This window comes from Emydura macquarii, unplaced genomic scaffold (assembly GCF_026122565.2).
Source record: "Emydura macquarii macquarii isolate MOO-44397 ecotype Brisbane River unplaced genomic scaffold, CSIRO-AGI_Emac_v2 contig_3328, whole genome shotgun sequence".
NCBI classification, from domain to species: domain Eukaryota; kingdom Metazoa; phylum Chordata; order Testudines; family Chelidae; genus Emydura; species Emydura macquarii.
The window spans coordinates 1,067,006-1,087,753 of record NW_027133465.1 but is presented as its reverse complement, the minus strand read 5'-3'; the positions used below and the strand labels follow the sequence as shown (position 1 = coordinate 1,087,753).

General features: G+C 40.2%; 1 long non-coding RNA gene across 1 annotated transcript in view; it reads right to left on the bottom strand.

Moving 5' to 3' along the window:
- Positions 1 to 313: 313 nt before the first annotated feature.
- LOC137143473 (uncharacterized) overlaps positions 314 to 20,748 on the bottom strand; it is a 306,883-nt gene continuing 286,448 nt past the window's right edge. Inside the window, exons 3-4 of the long non-coding RNA XR_010917168.1 lie at positions 522 to 608; positions 314 to 445 (exon numbers count right to left, since the gene is read on the bottom strand). This is a non-coding gene — a long non-coding RNA (uncharacterized lncRNA). The remainder of the gene's footprint in view (positions 446 to 521; positions 609 to 20,748) is intronic.

The window sequence follows — 20,748 nt, the reverse complement described above, 5'->3', positions numbered from 1 at the left end:
ACAAACTTAAATGACGATGTTCACAAGTATGGGTAAATGTAGAAGGTGAATGGATAAGAAAAACAGAATCTATTTTTATGCAACTGTCCCTAGTAATAAAGAAAATGCAGAAAACAGGGCAAGTGAACAGAATTGTTTTTAACGAATTATTAAAACCATAACTAAAACTTACAAGTGTAAGCTAGAGAATTGTCATAATGAAAATTACTTGTTTTCTCAAGTATAATTATTATTCTGTGCCTGAACTCAGAAGACAAACAAATGCAAAGGAAAAGAAAGGAATGAAGACCAAAATAATAATGACTTAAAAAAGTTGACAGATACACAGGATTGTTTATTTAACCATTGGGTATACAGAATATACTACATCATGTTCATGAAGTGTCCTAGCTGCCTGCAAACTTGAGAGTTGACAATGGCTTACTCTTCTTGGAGAGCAGTATCTCTGGAAGAAATAGTAATCATAATGGCAAAATACTTTGTTTTAACTCCAGGTAACTATAATAAAATAATTGGCATACCTGTGGGTTGGTGACTCCACTCCATGTACAAAGAGACTGAAACTTCTTAATGATGTTCCATCTCTTGCAGAAATTCAGGCTCTGCACCTGCAGTGAAAACAGGTAGTTGCTGAACTTTGGCTGGATCTTCAGTTATTAGTTGAACACTATATAGTAAAAACATTCTTCATAAGATTTTTTCATGTTTAAATTAAGAAGTTAATTATTCTGATTTTTTTAAAGAGATCTTATTAATATATTTAGTGCTATCTGCCTAGTTACTCATACAGCTCCCTTCATGGTAATAGCACAAACATGAATTAATTTATCCTCCTCTTCTTCTGATGAAGGGAAGTGAACTGATACCTTTCTACAGATAGGGAACTGAGGCACAGAGAGAAACTACTTGCCCTTGGTCACATGGGGAGTCTCTGACAGAGGTGAGAACTGAACCTACTAGATCTCCTAAATTCTAATCCAGTGCATTAATCATAAAAACAACCTCTTTCCTCTCATTCATAGATTCACAGATTCTGAGGCCAGAAGGGATGACTGTGAGCATCTAGTTTGACTTCCTGCATAACACAACCCATAGAACTTCTCCCAAAATAATTCCTGCCAGAACTAGAGCAAATCCTTAAAAAAAAAAAAAAAAAAAAAACCAAAACAAATCTTGATATAAAAGAATGCCAGTGAGAGAGAATCCACCCCATCCTTTGGTAAAGTTTTCCAAGAATTAATTACCCTCACAGTCATGAAAGTTGCTGTATTATCATCCATGGATAGTGAAGTCCCTTGTTATTCATAGAAAAGGTAGCCCACAAGAAGCACCAGTGCAAACTTCCCATATACACTGCTCCCTCGGCGTACCTCATCCCTGCCCAGGGGATTAAAGGGATATTCAGTCTCCATGCCCTTTCCATCTTTGACCTTGCTGAAACTGCCAACAAGGATGAAAAACAATGCCAACTGTGGTGGGCTTTTACTCAGGATGGACAACTCTGAACTAAAAACTGGACTGAGATAATTAACTTCTTCTATTTAGACAGTCATCAGAAAGTAGCAATCAAACAGCTGGTTGATGACCAAAGTAGAGGAGCAAACAGTTAGCAGAAGGTAGCTACAGTGGACACCAATAACCTGAGCTTGATTAAAACCAGATCCTTAAGGCCCCTTCTCTGGTAGCATAAAACAGCCAGAAAGCCAGTGGATTCTGCCAGCTGGAGGTGTTTTGGGGGTAAAGGGGTGTGGCCAGATCTCTGTTGCACTGTGGCTATTGTCTGCTGCTGAACTGCCTGTTGCAACCAAGTATAATTTAGAGCTGACCTGGGGCTGCTCTAAATTGTATAAGGGGCTGAACTGGTCCATGGTAGCCCTGTTGATCAGAGGAGAACAATGGTGGTTAAAGCTACCTATGTCCCTTGTTCCCCCCATTCCTCAGCTACAACTAGCAAAGCTCTGGAATAGGCGAGGATCTGGCTTTTAGATTTTCTCAGTGGTTGTCCATTGCTTGCAGTGGACAAAATGGGCCTGATTGTCCTCTCATGCCCTATCACAACTATCTTAAGTGCTTATGTCGCCCTCACATGGCTCTGTGGATGTGGGGAAAGCGGTGGACGTGACATATCTTGACTTCAGCAAAGCTTTTGATACAGTCTCCCACAGTATTCTTATCAGCAAGTTAAGAAGTATGGGTTGGATGAATGGACTATAAAGTGGATAGAGAGCTGGCTAGATCATCGGGCTCAACAGGTAGTGATCAATGGCTCCATGTCTAGCTGGCAGTCAGTCACAAACGGAGTGCCCCAGGGGTCAGTCCTGGGGCCGGTTTTGTTCAACATCTTCATTAATAATCTGGAGGATGGGGTAGATTGCACCCTCAGCAAGTTTGCAGATGACACTAAGCTAGGGGGAGTGGTAGATATCCTGGAAGGTAGGGATAGGATACAGAGTGACCTAGACCAATTGGAGGATTGGGCCAAAAGAAATCTGATGAGGTTCAACAAGGACAAGTGCAGAGTCCTCCACTTAGGACAGAAGAATCCCATGCACAGCTACAGACTGGGGACCAATGGGCTAGGCAGCAGTTCTGCAGAAAAGGACTGGGGGTTACAGTGGATAAGAAGCTGGATATGAGTCAGCAGTGTGCCCTGGTTGCCAAGAAGGCTAATAGCATATTGGGCTGCATTAGTAGGAGCAGTGACAGCAGATCGCAGGAAGTGATTATTCCCCTCTATTCGGCATTTGTGAGGCAACATTTGGAGTATTGTGTCCAGTTTTGGGCCCCCCACTACAAAAAGGATGTGGAGAAGTTGAAGAGAGTACAGCGGAGGGCAACAAAAATGATTAGGGGGCTGGAGCACAAGACCTATGAGGAGAGACTGAGGGAACCAGGTTTGTTTAGTTTGCAAAATAGAAGAATGAGGGGGGATCTGACAGCAGCCTTTAACTATCTGAAGGGGGGTTCCAGGGAGGATGGAGCTAGGCGGTTCTCAATGGTAGTAGATGACAGAAGAAGGAGCAATGGTCTCAAGTTGTAGTGGGGGAGGTCTAGGTTGGACATTAGGAAAAAGCTTTTCACTAGGAGGGTGGTGAAGCACTGGAATGGGTTACCTAGGGAGGTGCTGGAATCTCCATCTTTAGAGGTTTTTGAGCTGCAGCTTGACAAAGCCCTGGCTGGGATGATTTAGCTGAAGTTAGTCCTGCTTTGAGAAGGGGGTTGGAGTAGATGACCTCCTGAGGGCCCTTCGAACTCTAATATTCTATGATTCTATGATTCCATAACATCTAATCACCTCACAATCTTCAGGGTTTTAATCCTCACAATGCCCTTGTGAGATAGGGAAGTGTCAGAGGGGGAACTGAGGTACAGAAAGACTAAACAATTTGTTCAAGGTCACACAGGAAGTCTGTGGTACAGCACGGAATTGAATGTAGGTCTCCTAAATCCTAGGTTAGCGTCCCAACCACTGGACTACCCTTCTTCTCTAGTTGCAGTGTAGGTGATAAGAGAAGCAGGATTGATTTACACATGGACCAACTCCTCTGAAATCAATGGGCTTATGAAGACTGTGTAATTTAGTGCAAAGCTAAGGCCCTTTGCAACTGAAGGCAAATTTTATACCATCTAGGGCCCTGATTCCTCACTGTATTATTCCACTGAAATCAATGGATTTCCAGTGCTGTCAAACTGGAACAACACAATCAAGGGTTAGTCCCTAAGTATGGTGTCAGCTCCATCAAACATGCCATAACAACTCATTCCCAAATGGTTTCATACTCTATATGCGTGAGCCTGGAAACAGCGTTAATAATTTCCTCACAGACAACATAATGAAGTGATATCACTGACATTAGTTAACCAGCTGATAGAAACAACCTATGCAGAGAAGTCCCCTTCGTCTTAGACAAGTAGTTACAGAATTGTCAAACATTGCATGTTGCTTATTATGATCTTGCCTCTAGATTGGTCATTTACATTTGTGCAAGGAGAGTGTAAAATGCCATCCGTTCAGATTTCTCCAGTCACAGAGGTGGTAGCATTGAACACCGGTGTAACTGACTTCACAAGATGAATGGCAATGGAGAATCAGGTTTAAGAGCTTATGCCACCTTTCTCTAGTACGTAAAACACAATTTGAAAAAAGGAACAAAACAATTAATGTTTAATCATTTAAAAACCATATTAAACAGCCCCGTAGTGGTTTAACTTCCCCCTCCTCAACTCCCTGTGTTTCAACCATATGCTAAAAACTCCAGCTTCATTGATGCCTTTCTTAATTGCCTTTTCCATTACTAAAAAGTCTCTTTATAAACATTACTGTACAGTGCTAGGACTCAAAAATCTCAAGCCCCATACTGAGTTATTCCACTACCTGTTTATTATATATGATTAGAGAATGCAACAGTGACTTTGAAGTGCTATAAAGCCTTGACAACAAATATATTACCTCTCTCCTCAATTTCTGAGCACATACACAGTCAAAGCTGTAATTTTCTTAATTGCCTTAGACCTTCTTTGTTTCTCTCTCTAAACCAGTTACTCTGATTTGCCCATAGAACAAAGAAACACTGATTTTATCGTCAAGCTTTAATTCTTTTCCCTTGTAGAAAAACTGTGAAAAAGAGTACTAACAACAGGTAAGCAACAGTACAAATATATTCTCTGCCATGTATATGACTGCACTGTATTTTGTAAGAAACAATTAATCAGACCCGCATGTCAGAGAAAACACAAACACACACAATAAACAGTGAATTATGAAGGAATACTCAGGATAATTTAGGATTCGGTACAAAGTTCTAGTGAACTCTAAGATAATTTATTATTATCTATTTTACAGGACTCAGAAATGTACTGGCAACTTTACAAACATACAGAACAGAACACGGAATCCATGCCCTGAAATTCTTACAGTCTAAGAATCTGATTCTCATTTACACTAGGGCTCTTTCCCACCATTCTGGAATTAAACAGCTCATAGAAATAATATATGTAAGATAGAAGTCTCCCCAATATTAGGCAGTTATAGAATCGTCAAACATTGCATCATGGCCTTGCACCTTGATTAGTCATTTACACCTGGCATTGTAGTGGGGCCTTAAAATGGATAAAAATGCAGATTATGTCCACTTTAAGGCCACTTTACACTGTCAGGGTGATGTAAAGAGAGCTTAGTGTAAATGAGAATCAGGCCCTCAGGCTTCTATCCTGCAATGTGATCTGCATGGATAAAATCCTGTTCTTGCAGGGGACCCAGATAACTGCAATGGGTTTCTGCATGGGTGCACCAACATGGGTCAGATTGCCGGATCGGGGCCTAAATAAAGATGTAAAAAATGGATACAATAGAAATGGGAAAATGATAAGAAGGCAAGATTCAGCTAACAAGACCAGATGATTGCTTAGAGAGTAATGCGTGGCAAGTTATCAGACTTTGAAGACACAGATGAGAAGTCCAAGTGGTGACGTTCCCAAACATGACCATATTGGGTCGATGCAGAGTCGGTGTCCATATACCTAGCAGTAGTCTGACACCATTCCATTCCTGCTAGAATAGATACACACATAAAAAAGTAGTCTCCGTCTTCTCATGCTATGACCATTTTGCCCTGCAGTTGATAACAAATTGTTTCTGGTAGCCATTGCTCAGATATTGGGGATTCTCCTTCCACACTCCAGTGCTGCATTTCTCAGCATATAGTCTTATAGCTGCGATGCTAGAAATAAATGAGGCTCCCAAGACCCTTAAAAGGAGGTAGAGTTACATTTCCAGGCCAGGGTGCACTTCTAAATCATAAAGGGACAGTGCACAGTAAAATATAGTCATAGAATTCCATCTGCTTATACAGAAAAGTTCATTTTACATTAAAATATACTGTCTATTCCAATGCATGAGTGTTACACTAGAGCAGACTAAATAAGTCCAGTTCCTTCAGCCTCTCCTCATAAATCATGTGCCCTAACCATTTTTGTTGCCGTCTGCTGGACTCACTCCAAGTTGTCCACATCCTTTCTGTAGTGGGGGGCCCAAAACTGGACACAATACTCCAAATGAGGCCTCACCAGTGCCAAATAGAGGGGAATAGTCACTTCCCTTGATCTTCTGGCAATGCTCCTACTAATGCAGCCCAATATGCCGTTAGCCTTTTTGGCAAGCAGGGCACACTGTTGACTCCTCCAGGGATTCTAATAGAAGTTGTAGATGGACCATCTGCCATTGTAGGCAGTCTCATCAGATTATCCCCTCCACAAACTTATCAAACTCAGTCTTAAAATAATTTAGGTTTTTTGCCCCCACTCAAACCCTCTGAAAAGCTGTTCCAGAACTTCATTCCTCTGATAGCAAAGCTTATTAAGTCTCCTCTTGTCAGGTAGGTTCTCCATTCCTGTGATCATCCTAGTAGCCCCTCTCTGCACCTGTTCCAGTTTGAATTAATCTTTCTTAAGCGTGGGAGACTAGAATTGCAGACAGTATTCTAGATGAGGTCTTACCAATGCCTGGTATAAGGGTAATAGGACTTCCCTGTCTCTACTGAAAATATCTTGCCTGATGTATCCTTAGATTGCATTAGCCTTTTTCATGGCAGCATCACATTGGTGGCTCAAAGTCACCCTGTGATCGACCAATACTCCCAGATCTTTCTCCTTCTCTATTGCTTCCAGCGGATACATCCCCATTTTATATCACAAATCCTTGTTATTAAATCCCTAATTGCATGACCTTGCCCTTTGCATTATTACATTTCATCCCATTTCTACTACTCCAAGTTTTCAAGATCGTCCAGATCTTCTTGTATGATATTCCAGTCCTCCTCTGTATTGGCAATACCTCCCAACGTTGTGTTATCTGCAAATTAGCGCACTCCGATTTTTTATGCCAATGTCATTAATGAAAATGTTAAATCAGATTGGTCCAAAGATCAATGTGATCCCTGAGGAACTCCACTAGAAACCTCCCTCCCTCCCTGACAGTCACCTTTCAGCATGATACGTTGTAGTCCCCTTTTTAACCAGTTCCTTACCCACCTTTCAATTCTGATATTAATCCCCATCTTCTCCAATTTAACTAATAATTTCCCATGTGGAACTGTATCAAATGCTTTACTGAAATCCAGGTAAATTAGATCTATTGCATTTCCTTTGTCTAGAAAATCAGTTATCTTTTCTAAGAAAGATGTCATATTGTGTCAGACCAATCTATCTTTTGTAAAATTATGTTATATTTTATCATAATTAATGTTTACCTCTAGATCCTTAACTATTCTCTCTTTCAAAATTTGTTCTAAGACTTTGCACAGCACTGAGGCGAAACTAATGGGCCTGCAGTTTCCCGGGTTACTTTCTTTTCCTTTCTTAAATATGGGTATTATATTTGCAATTCTCCAGTTATAGGGTATGAGCCATGAATTTATGGATTCATTAAAAATCCATGATTTTGTGTTATCAATTTCATGTGCCAGTTCCTTTAATATTCTTGGATGGAGATTATCTGGGCTCCCCCGATTTGGCCCCATTAAACTGTCTGAGTTTGGCTTTCCTCTCAGACGTGGTAATTTTTACTTCCATATCCTCATTCTCATTACTCATCCTACCACTGTTGCCAGGTTCCTCATTACATTTATTAAAAACTAAGGCAAAGTATTTGTTTAGATTTTGGGCCCTATCTACATTAACTTTATTCTCTATCCCATCATAGAATCATAGAATCATAGAGTTGGAAGGGACCTCAGGAGGTCATCTAGTCCAACCCCCTGCTCAAAGCAGGACTAACCTCAGTTAAATAATCCCAGCCAGGGCTTTGTCAAGCCGCAGCTTAAAAACCTCTAAAGATGGAGATTCCACCACCTCCCCAGGTAACCCATTCCAGTGCTTCACCACCCTCCTAGTGAAAAACTTTTTCCTAATGTCCAACCTAGACCTCCCCAACTGCAACTTGAGACTGTTGCTCCTTGTTCTGTCGTCTGCCACCACTGAGAACAGCCTAGCTCCATCCTCCCTGGAACCCCCTTTCAGGTAGTTAAAGGCTGTTATCAAATCCCCCCTCATTCTTCTCTTCTGCAGGCTAAACAAACCTAGTTCCCTCAGCCTCTCCTCTTACGTCTTGTGCTCCAGCCCCCTAATCATTTTTGTTGCCCTCCGCTGGACTCTCTCCAACTTGTCCACATCCTTTTTGTAGTGGGGGGCCCAAAACTGGACACAATACTCCAAATGTTCCCTTACCAATGCCGATTAGAGGGGAATAATCACTTCCCTCGATCTGCTGGCAATGCTCCTACTAATGCAGCCCAATATGCCATTAGCCTTCTTGGCAACCAGGGCACACTGCTGACTCATATCCAGCTTCTTATCCACTGTAACCCCCAGATCCCCCATCCTCAGTGCTTAGCAGTCCAACTTCTTCTTTCCTTGTTTTCTTTTTTATTTATATGGATAAAGAACCTTTTACTATTGGTTTTAATTTCCACTGCAAGATTCAGCTCTGCTTTTCTTTCGGGAGTTCTCATTTTCCCCCTAAAGTTTTTCATTGGTATATTAACATTTTAGTTGTTTCTACTTGGCTTCACCCAGATTCCTCAACCGATTAGGTATACTCATTTTATTGCCAGTATTGCCTATCTGACTGTTACTGTCAGTTTTTAGCACTATCTTTTCTCTTGTCCATTCTCCTACCCTCTGTCATTCCTTTTTCCATCGCTGTATCCTCTTTTACTTGATTTTCACCTTGCTCATTATTAGAATCGAGCATGGAGATAACAAGAGCTTCCCCCAACCATCTCCCCTGAATTCCTAATTTAAAGCCCTTTTAATCAGTTGTGCTAACCTCCATCCCAGAAATCTGATTTCCTACCTACTCAGGTGGCATCCAAACCATGAGAACTGTCGGTGAATGCCTTCCAGTGGTTGAACAACCTAAAGTCCTCCTTATAGTACCACTGTCTGAGATATCCATTGTCGTAATCTTGTCTTGCCTTCGCTCTCCTCCTACAGGGACAAGTGGAATCCCACTGAACATTACCTGAGCCTCTATTTCTTTAAGTATCTTCCCCAGTAAAACTTTTCTTTGCTTTGAATGCCCAGCAAAAATGTGACAATTGTTAGGCTGCTGGTTTACTAAGACCACTTCCTATTATGCCGATCGATATTGTCACGTTGTTTCCTTGTTCTCCCCTCTCAGTTTGTCTTATACTCTGCTTTTAAGGTCTTTGAGGCAGTGACTGTCTTTTTCTTCTCTGCTGGTACAGCGCCTAACATAATGGGTCCCTGACTGGGTACTTAGGTGTTACAATAATACAAATAATAATTATCAACAGAAGCAACAGCCAAGTTTTGATTCCAGGTGCAGAATCTCAGTAACCTGAGCAACAGCATGCATTCAGTACTTGGCAGTTTTGGTCAACTTTATAATGGTTGACCAGTGATGTGATTCCTCATTTCTGAACCATTAAGTAACCTCCTCTCTCTCTGACTTCACATAACCTCGATACTGCCCATAAAAGATCTTTCTCCTTCACATATCCTGCCATATGAAGCAGCGTACTATGCTCCTCACCATATGTAAGCACTGACCAGGTAAATCATGATATCTGCAGCCACCTTCCTGTATCTAACATCTTTACAAATTCTCCATTTCATTTCAGATCTCAGCTCCTTTGCCAATACCACAATTTCTCTTTTCTTCTGCTATTATATATAGCTCTTAGAGCTCTCTACAGCTTTTGTAATTTTTTGTAAAAAAGTTGTGTAGTACTGTGTTCAAGGCAGATTCTATATGCATTGGAATTAATGCCACTCATGAAATGACGAACTAAGAATTGCACTCCTTAACACAGAGTTTCATCTTTCCTAGGGTCAGGACTAGTGGTAAAGAGAAAAAGAGAAAATTGAATGACTTCAGCACACATGACTCCTATGGACAAGTGGAATTATATTAACATATGGTCATGACTTCCTTTATTCCATATTATATACCAGGTGGCTGAGGAGTTAATATATGACTATAATTCCATTAAGAAGCATTACAGCCGTCCATCCTGTCCCGTATGAATTCTGAGGCTCCATTTTGCATAATGTGCCTACTATTCATTTGCATCTACTCCTTTTATGCAACATTTTAAAATCTTCTAAAAGTTAAAGCATTAATTTATGGCCTCATCCCATACTACTGTGGTCAATTGAGTTTAGTGGGAACAGGATAGATTAATTAGCAACTTATCTTTCCTTTTAAGGAATGTCAAGGTATTAGCTATGCTAAACTTTCATAATGAAAAAATCAAAGCCTGGCAAAATTTGTCTGGCTACGGGTTTCAGTAGGTTCTGAAACTCAAGTCAATTTCAAATCTTCTTGCTAACTTGGGCCAAATTTCAGAGAGGCCTGGACCAATGTACGTTAAGGGATGAAATGATTGGAAAAGGTATTTTGTATTACCTCAGACAAAACTATCTAAAAATTGACAGTTTCACCTGGATTTTGCTTCAGATTTGGGGTCTTTTTAGTTCACACCACGCTGAGATGAATAAGTGATAGAGGGCTGAATTGCAATCTTTACCACTGCCAACGTTTCCCTGAAGACATTTTTCTTCTGTGAGACTGTGCAAATCAATGCTTATTCCAAACACAAAAAACATTGTTTCAAAAACCAAGTTAAGGTTGCTAAGGAAACTACATTGTTGTCACTCACATCATTTACAAAACCCATACACTTAAAAGCAAGGAAATGAATAATCTTACATTGCTAACACAATGAACAAACACATTCTTCTTCTCAAGAATAAAGAAAGGCAGGGCACCTATTAAGCTAAAGAACAATCTCTCTTAGCTGTCAGCTGTGGAAATGCCTTTATGTTCTTTCTAAGTTTTAACCAGCCAACAGAGAGCAACATATTCACAAACATTTAGGCTAACATTTTAAGAAGTGCTTGCTAACTCAAGGAGCCTTGATTTTTTGGGGGGCACCCAGCTTCAGACATCTAGGACTTGATTTTTTTCGAGATCCTGAGCATCTGCAGCTCCCTTTAACTTCAGCTGAAATTATGGGTGCTGAGTATCTCTGAATTTTAGGCCCACGGTGTCTCAGACTGAGCACCCAAATATTGAAATTAGAGCCCACTTTAGTAAATATTGAACATTGTGCCTAATCTTGTTCCTTCTTAAACGGATGGCCAAAAAAAAAATCCCAATGACATCAAGGAGAGCACATTTATGCCCACATCTCTGACTGGAATCCCTGAGAACAGGATTAGTTCAATCTTTGCAAAAACATTTTCTTGCAGCTTTAGGCAATTCTGAGACCAGACCAATTCTTCAAACCAAAGTTATAGGAGGAAGACTAAAATGGAGCTATATAATGGAAGCTGGTGGCAACTCTAACTATGGAGAAGCTAATGCGTCTCCAAAATTAATCCTGAGAAATATTGCCCCTTTCTTTATAACTGCTCCTCCACCACTCAGATTCTTGCTGACTTTTTCAAAATGACTGAGAAAAACTCATATGAGCTTCCTCCAACAACCCTTGCCCCTTTCCTCCTTTACCCGGTCTCTGACTCTGAGATGTCTTGCTTATTTGCTTACATCAACAAAGGTGTCAAAGACCCTTGTTAGAGATGTACACATTGTCCACTTGTAGCCCACTCAGAGCGAGACCTGTAGATAATTACCTCTCATTCTGCAGCAGTTTATATGAACTCTGGCTTCACAATCAGCATTGCAGAGACCAATATTACTCACCGATCATGCCAAATAAAGAGTTTATTGAACCAAACATTGGGGTCAATAGTACAATGCTAAAGAGCACAATATGACTTATGTATCTTGGAAGTGTCCTCATTAACAATGCTCTTCTACAGATGTAAAGGTCACATATAACCCCACCCCACATACAACCTTTGTTCAAGATTTTGCTGATGTTTGAAGTAGTATGTGAAAGTAACATGGCATTTTTCTTTGCATAAAGACCATGCAGTGGTGCTTTCCCCACTATTATATGGAACTGAGATATGGACTTGTTACCTAGGCCAGATGAGACATCTTAGATCACACCTGGATATTACATGCCAAGAGAAAATAGTCAAAAACAGTATTGCGAATGAGGATGCAACTGATATCGACTGGTCTATAAATACCAACGCAATTGATCTCTGGTGAGCTGGCTGATGGAAAGAGAACAAAGCTTGGAGGAATGAGAATATTTAAAAAAAATGTGCTTGACAAAAATATAATAATAGTGAGACAGCACATTGGGAAACTATACCTATCATGCTAACTGAACATGAGGGATAAATAACAACTATTTGAAAATGAAAATGACACAAAATGCCAACCACATCAAAAACTGCAGTCATGTCCAGTGTATCAGCCTCAGCAGCAGAACCATATCTGCCTGACCTGTAACAGAAGGTGACAGATAAATTCCTAAGCTATAACACCTACTGTATTTGGTTATGAAGTGATAACTGTCACCTGTTCTGTGGCTAAATTAAGGATATCGGTCGATGGTATGTCCCTCCTTCTAGAAGTGGCCAGGGTGTTTAAAAAGACCTCCATACCTGACAATTCAAAGAAGCCTAAGGACTCCAGCCTGGAGAATAAGGATAAGAGAAATTATGCTCTCAGGATGTTCAACGTCTGCCTCAAATGTCATTTTGCCAGATTGAATCTTGACACATGGATCTATCCTTGAAGAGGCGATCCATAGTATCTTACATTCATTTACTCTAGATTAGTTTGATCAATGCAGATGAAGTGCAGCATGGTCTAAAAGGCAACACAGCTGTCAATATTGATGTATTTAAGTCAGTGGAAATGTGAGATGTTCGTGGCAAGTCTCCATGGCCCAGATCCACAGTGGTGTTTAGGCTCCTAGCTTCCAATTTCAGTGGAAGTTAGGAGCTGAAGTACCTTTGGGGAGTTATAACAAGCACTGCTCTTTACAAACAGGTAGCTTTCACTCAGTACAATAGAATGGAAGGATAGTCTTGTGGTATAGACTGGGACGTAGGCAATCTGGGTTCAGTTGCTGACTCTGTATAACCTTGGATAAATTATTTAGTCTCTTTGTGCCTCAGTTCCCTACCACCCCAACCCTTTGGTCTGTCTTGTCTATTTGGACTGTACATTTTTCAGGAAAAGGCTGTCTCTCAATGTGTATATATGCAGCGCCTACTACAATGGTACCTCATCTTGATGGACATGCCTACGTGCTACTGTAATATAAATCCTATAACAACACCCTAGACACTATGGAAAGAAGAACTTGTTTAGGGCTTTACTCTTCTATCTTTGCTTTTGCCTGGCTACTGTACAGTACATCAGGCCTTTTTATATTATTGGAATAGAGCATTTTTTCATTCTCTATTTTGCTTTTTTAATATTTGCCTTTAAGAATAGTTTAACAAGATTTTCGTGGTATTTTCAGTAGACAGACTCAGCAACATCTGAATATATATATATATATATATATATATATATACACTATCTTCATAGAAGACTTTCCAGTTGCTGTACAATTAAGCACTTTAAAATTATCAATAATTAAGAGCATTTAAGAGCAGCAAACAAAGCCCTTCAACCTAAATGTAAACGTCAGCACTGACCGGGGCATTCTGAATAAGTGAGGAGAAATGTGGTCAGAACTGCAAAATGCTCTGGATCAGTAAAGTCTTTTGTGTCATTATTTATAGTACTTGCGGGGGGAGGGGTACGGGGGGGGGGGGAAACAAGTGCAAATTTCCCTCCCTAGACTCCAGAGATGAAGACTAATTCCTTGACAGATTTGCAGGGTTTCCACAGAGTTTCAATGAGGCTTTGCATAGTTTTTTGTGGCATAGACAATACCACATTTCTCGCAATTAGAGAGGTTTGCCACTTATTTTAACTTAGTACACCTTCTACTTCCTTTTAGTTCTGGTACAGGTGGCAGAAACTTACCTCACCCTATATTCTACGTGGCTAATTGAGCACAGTGATTCAGTGCCAGCTTATGCCCAGGCCCCTAGGCCTTACTGAACACTGACAAATGCATAGCTGGAAACCAGTCTAGCTCAGCTGTGTGTTAGTATTGTTAAAATAAGTATTAGAGTTATAAAAATATGTTTAGAGTTTAAACTCCATGAAATTCTTGTAAATTGCTGCATGCATTAAGCTCACTTACAATATTTGTATCCTATATTATAAAGTAATATTTGAAATGTTTTATCTGTGACTATGAAAGTATTTGTCTGAAACTGTACACCTCCACAGTCAGGAGAGAAGAATTCACAAGTGTGAAATACTAGCTTACTACAGGAGGTGTCATCTCTTGCCCAGCAAAGGAAGATCCATAGACACCAAATGAACCACTGTGGAAAATGAGTGGATAAAAGACTTTGTTGCTTGCTCCCCTAAACCCATGAAGAGGAGATGTGCATGAACACTCATCCCATCAGCTTGAACTCTGGGAAAAGGGAATAAAAAGCCCTAACAAGAAATTGTTATCTCTTTGCTGCTTCAACTCTGAGGGATGAAGGCTTCTAAACATAAGCAAGGGATCCCCAGTAGTTTAGCTTGGGTTAGCCCTTAAGACCATATAGAGCTTGCATATTACAGCAGCTGCTATCATCTTTTGAAACTTAAGACTCAGACTCATTTGTGTGGGTATACTCACCTGCTGTAACTTTGTAAATAACGCTCTCATTTCTTTTCCTTAGTTAAGAAACCTTTAGTTAGTTTATTACACATTTAGCTACAAGTGTTGGCTTTGGTTTGAGATCTGAGATGCGATTGACCTAGGGTAAGTGATCGGTCCATTGGGACTGGGAGTAACCTGGATATTGTTGTGATTTCTGGTGTAAGGGGCCGTCACAAAGGTAGTCCTACCTGAGTGGCAAGATAAACCAGCATACCCAAGAGGACTGGCTATGAGTCCATGTTAAGGCTGTTGGAGGAATTCACCCTTGATGTTTGTTTGGTGAAATCTAAGGATAGAACTCTCAGCCTGTTTGGGTTTTGTTTCTCCACAGTCTGCCCTGAAGATTGGTATGCACATTCCTGAACTACTCCAGATGGCTTGACAATCATATTGAAGGATAATGGATGAGATGATTGAAAATGTGAAAATTATCTTATACAAATTTTTACAGGATTTGAGATGTAACCATTTTCAACTTTGCATGATTTTTGCAATGTTTTTTACCAAAATGCACATCAACATTTTGAGTTTACTAAGGAGCACATTTTCTTACTGAAAACCAGGATTTCCATCAATGGAAATTTCAAAAATGAATTTGATAAAAATATCAATAGAATGCCAATAAAAATTTGTCATGAGAAATCTCACAAAATAAAAGAAAATGTGGTGTGACAGAGTCTTCCTTGATGATGCAGACAATTGCCCACTGAGCAGTGACCATCAACTCAGTTCACATAAACTATTACAAAGCTCGTGACAAACGTAAATTCAGATCTAAATTCAGAGAGGAGTCAGCTCAACCCAGGTTTAGTGAAATGCTGAAGATTTCGGGCTATATCTGGGTTGTTCAGCACAACCCTATTAAATATACATTATATGTGCTGGCTATTAATCAAACGAGCACAGTCTTGAGTTACTAGTGTTGTGACATAATGGATTCCTTTCCAACACCTTGGGTGAGCAATCAAACAGAGATTGACTTTCTTCATTTAGTCAAATAGATTTATCTAAGCCATGTTTCAAATGAGTAGATTAAGTAGGGTAACCCTTATTTTTTAAGTCTGTGGAAAAATCCATTGAATAGGACTGTAACTTTGATTTTAGAGTAAGAATTAGCATTAAAGTAAAACTCCTTCCTTTGTAGTTTTTGTAATAATGATCTAGACTCTCTTATCTTCCTGTGCAGCAATTGAGTGTATTACTACTCCTGTGTCATCTCTGCAATGAAATACATTCCTGGACAAAAGAGACAAAGAGCCTCCCATAAGAGGTTGTTTATGCACCTCGGAATTTGCAATAATGAGGATAGTGAACAAATGTCCTTTTGTTATTATGTCATGGAAAAGATTTTCATGAAGGATTAATTCATTAAAAACAACAAAGGAACATATCAACTTTTCTTATTCATAATTAATTATGGGAGGACAAGGGTTTTGTGTAGTTGAGGAGTGCAATTAGCTTGCTGCAGGAAACTTAACCACTCCATTGCATTATTTAAATGACAATGGGAAGGCTAGCTAGTACGTATATCCACCACTGCTCTCTGCTGGATGAAATCAGAACTGCTCAACTGTGTGTCAAAGATCTTATTATGCTAGCAGAGATCTAGATTGTGCCTTTCCATGGTACAACTTGCAGGAGGGAGTACAGCAGGGGGGAAACTGTGAAGTTTCTCTTTTAGTTTCCCCTAAATTCTTGGGAGGGGACGAGGTTAGTCTAGATTCAAACTTAAGTTATTCTTTTATAGGGCAAATATTTCTCATGCTTAGTCTCAGACCAGAGTGGAACTGAATCAGTTAAGCTGTTCTGCATGAACAAAAAGGAAGAAAATGTATATAACGCTTTCTTGTGCTTGGATAATTATACCATTAGTTCATTCTCCTTGGATTATATCTTTGCCATGAATGTAGCTCTCCATGAAGAGGAATGTTTTTTTAAATATATGAAGAAGTTTTGTTCACAAATAAATAAAGTTAAAAGTGAATGAAAATGACACAATAGCCACGCACAGGGTGATAGAGGCAGTGTGGTCTAGTGGGCTGAGCATACAGCTAACAGTCATGAGTTCCTGGACTCTAATCCTAGCTCTGTCATTGACTCACTGGTCATCGGTGAGACGTGAGTGGATCATTGGGTTCTGCCAGAGGCCTCTGCCTCTCTACTTCTGTGGCTCTTCCCAGCCACCTGCCACTTCAGCTCCAGTGAAGCCATGTTGACTGAGATTCAGCAGTTCTAGCAGCCCCTGTTCAAGTGAGGGTTTCGAGTCAGTTCTGTACTAACTCATCAGATGATTCCCCCGGGGGTTTGGTGGGAGACAGAGCACACCCCCACTGCCCTACTCCTAGCCATTCTCTTGCTGATGCTCTTCCTCTCCCCATACATGAAGCCTGAAGCTCCATACAGGACACTTTGTGGGGTCTAGGGCAATGAGGGAAATGGGTGATTGCCACATCCACAGAGGCAGTGGACTCACTTTGTGTAGATGTGGGAGAAGTGGTCAGATTCTTGGTCATTAACAGGAACAACCTTGAATCCACAGAACTCCAAAATTTTACAAATGATGGATCAAATTCCAAGCCCAGATTAATGTCTATGATTTCAAAGGGGCCCACAATTACTGCAAAGATAAAACTTTGGCCTTATGTCGCACATACAGACTTTCGCACTTCCTGTCCTGCCTGGTCGACCAGAGACCAAATTTGTTGACCTTCAGAACATGCTGCAAGAAGTAAGCTTTCTCTGGGGACAAAGGGAGGGCCAGCGTTCTGTCTGAGAGGATCAACATGTCATTGGGTCTTGATGTCACATAGAATATCTGTTTTTCTCTGTTCTAGAAAGTTCTGAGAGTAGTCTGATTTGTTGAAGTGTGAAGTTGTTGGTGATGTGTCCATTTGTGGTCTTTTGATCTACTGAATTGTATTGTTTTAATATTTTTTATGGTGCCCAGAACACTGGATGGGAACTTTATAATGTCACACACACAAAATAAATGTGCTTTACCAACTGCTGAAAGTTGGTTGTCTTTGATATGGAAGCTGGCAGCCAAATGCCACCATGTTCTAGTACAGAACTGAAAGTGCCTCCAACAATTTATTTTATTTGTTTTATTTAGCAGAATGTAATTTCCCATTTGGTTCCTGCAAGATGCTGAGAGACTCCTGGCTATGCACAGCGTCATGCAGGGTGGAGCACATGTAGAACACATCGAGTAGGTGGTTTTAAGTCTTTCCCTGGAAGATAGCACTACTGACATCATGGTGTGTCCTAACACCACACTGTTCAGCATTGCTGTCTCAGGTCAGAGAATGGCACCTATTCTATCACCAGCACCAGTTACTGCACCACCCTGGCTTTCCTTTCAGGTCTCCTTTCTAAGCATTAACCAGGCCCAACGATAGTTAGTTAATGAGCTCTCACAAGGTTGCATATCTTCTGCAAAACTGTATCTTGGAAACAGCAGATGAAACAGCTTTTGGAAACAGGGAGGTATAACAATCACTGACATTCATACAGCCTGCTTTATCTCAAAGCACTCCATAACCTTTAGATGCAGGAATCACTTCAATAGCTGCTAAAATGCAGATACTTCAGGACTTCAGGAGTGGAACACAACATGTTACACAGAATGCAGTAACAGAACATAACAACTCAGCACTGGAATTTAAGAAGAATAACACGTTCTGGTATGCATAAATCCTCAGCTGCATAAATCAGCCAATCTATGGAGCTATTCTGATTTACGCCAGTGGAAGGTCAGGTCCCCCATCTTCTGGTGAAACTGTAGCTGTGCTGAAATGTAATAATTGAATCGGGGACTGTGGGGCAGTACTTGCAGTGTATTCATTTAAATGTAGGGCTTACCCTTGAAAAGAACAAGGCAGTATGTGGATTTTTTTTTTAAATATGAAAACAGCTGCTCTTGAGATAGAAACTTATGCCTGGAGGCCATACTGTATGATATGGGATGAGCAATAAGCAGATGGCTTGGAGGACACAATTCAAAAGAGCTAATTGTTCTTCGCATTAGTCTTGTGAAGAAGCTGTCAATGCAGGAGCAATATGATATGGAAGAAAGTCTTTTTAGATTTGAATAGCTGTTGAGGTATGGCTAAGGGCCATTCATCCTATTAGTACATCACACAGTGCGCTGAAGCAAACACGCAAATCTGAATGACCATCAAGAATTAAAAGATATCACCACTGCGTCTCTTTGAAGTAAGGTTAGCTTTAAATTGTACATCTATTTTATTTCTATATTGGGTAATCCTAAGGCACTCTCTTCTTTGCAGCATCTGAGCTCCAGTTCCTGTATGATTCAGTTTAATAGGCCGTCTAGCCTAGCAATGAGCTAACTTCAAAGGTTTTAGAAAAGAGGCTGTGGCGGAACAAGTTTCCTCTTCCCGAGTCAACAATGTGCCATGAAAACAAGTTTCACATGCACAGTTCTGGCAATCCCCATTGGAAGGGAGAGCACACCTAGTTCATCAGGCACTTTATTAACATGAACATTGTGTGACATTAACCTTTATCCTGTTTACTGTGATAGGTTGAGCTATTTTTCTCTTTCTAAAACGACTTAGGGTTAGATGACACAGCGCTCTAAGAGTTACTGTCCAACACTATACAGCTGTAAGTTAAATCCCGAACCCAAAGCACCAGCAGAATGAGGTACTATATCAGTGGCCCCTCTCTGTGGATCTCCAAACCACAAGAGCAACAAAATGGAAAAAACTAAAGGGAAGAGTGTATGACTTACCCTAATAAATGACTAAAACATATCTTCTTTCTAGATGCACAGACACCTTCTCCAAGAGCTGCTCAGGCCTGAAATCTTAGGCATTATAAATTATTTAACGGCAAAGTAAAATATATCACAATGTTGACCTTGCCTGCTATTATTTTCTGCTACCACATGACTATCAGGCGCATACTAAGAACTTTCCCAAACACATAGCATTGAAACCTCAAGCTTTAGGACCCTTTGGAGGGGTGTAACTTTCTCCTTGCTGTGTAATTCCGGTTACTGACACACGTCTGCACTTGAGGGGTGGGATGTTGCAGGAGAAGACTTTCCATATCATTGAAAAGTGCTGCTGGCAACACAATGTGAAAATGTGGTCATAAAAATCATAAAATTCTTTGCCTTACAGTCCCCACACAATCGTCATGGGGGACAGTCAGATCTTTTTAGTTTATAGAGCAATCCTGCCCCCCAAAATAACACAGGGCCACCAAGGTGATAGACCGTAGCAGCATTGCTTAAAAAGTAGATTTATTAATAAGATAAATTACATCTTTAACAGTGAAGTGCTCATAGACCCCTGTGATGGGCATGTAATACAAACCTAGAGAGAAAACACACAGCCTTAACCAGAGTACAAATATGTTCATTAGAAATGACCCCAACCCCTGGCTTTGGACGCAAAATCCCAAATCCAAGCAACCCTGGGCACTGCAGAAGTTTGAATCCAGATCCAAGCCCATAGTTAACATTAATTTCCTTAACCTCAATTACCTTAACTCTGATGTGATATAATCAGCATAAGCAAATATCTGTTGGGTTATTTTTTTTCATACTGATGGAGTGTGCTCTGGTAGGTAGATCAGGAGACAAGGCACCCAAATCTCTCATCAGGCACCTAGATCATTGCCCTTATTTTCATAGGCACTAAGCTGAGACTTGCTTCCACTGGTTCCAGTGGAGAGTATAGGTGCATAATTAGGTGCTCTGGATACTTCATATTTCTGGAAATCAAGCATACTTTTTAGATCCTTTCCATTAATGATGGTGTTTTAACCTCTCAATAGCTCCATGTAACCATCTATCTAATGAGTCTGACAATATATGTAGTAGCTTACTGACAATTGTGTAAGGTTTAATCAACCAGTGTCTGATAGGCACTTTGAGATGCTAACATAAAACATGTCACATTAATGAAAACCATTGTTACTGCTACTACAAGGTATGTTTATTTATTTATCTATTTATTTTCTTTTTTTGCTTTCTTTAAGACATTTTTAAACTGTTGTTTATATTCTGATTTAGTGGTTCCCCTATTCAAGTATTTTTATCATCCATTCT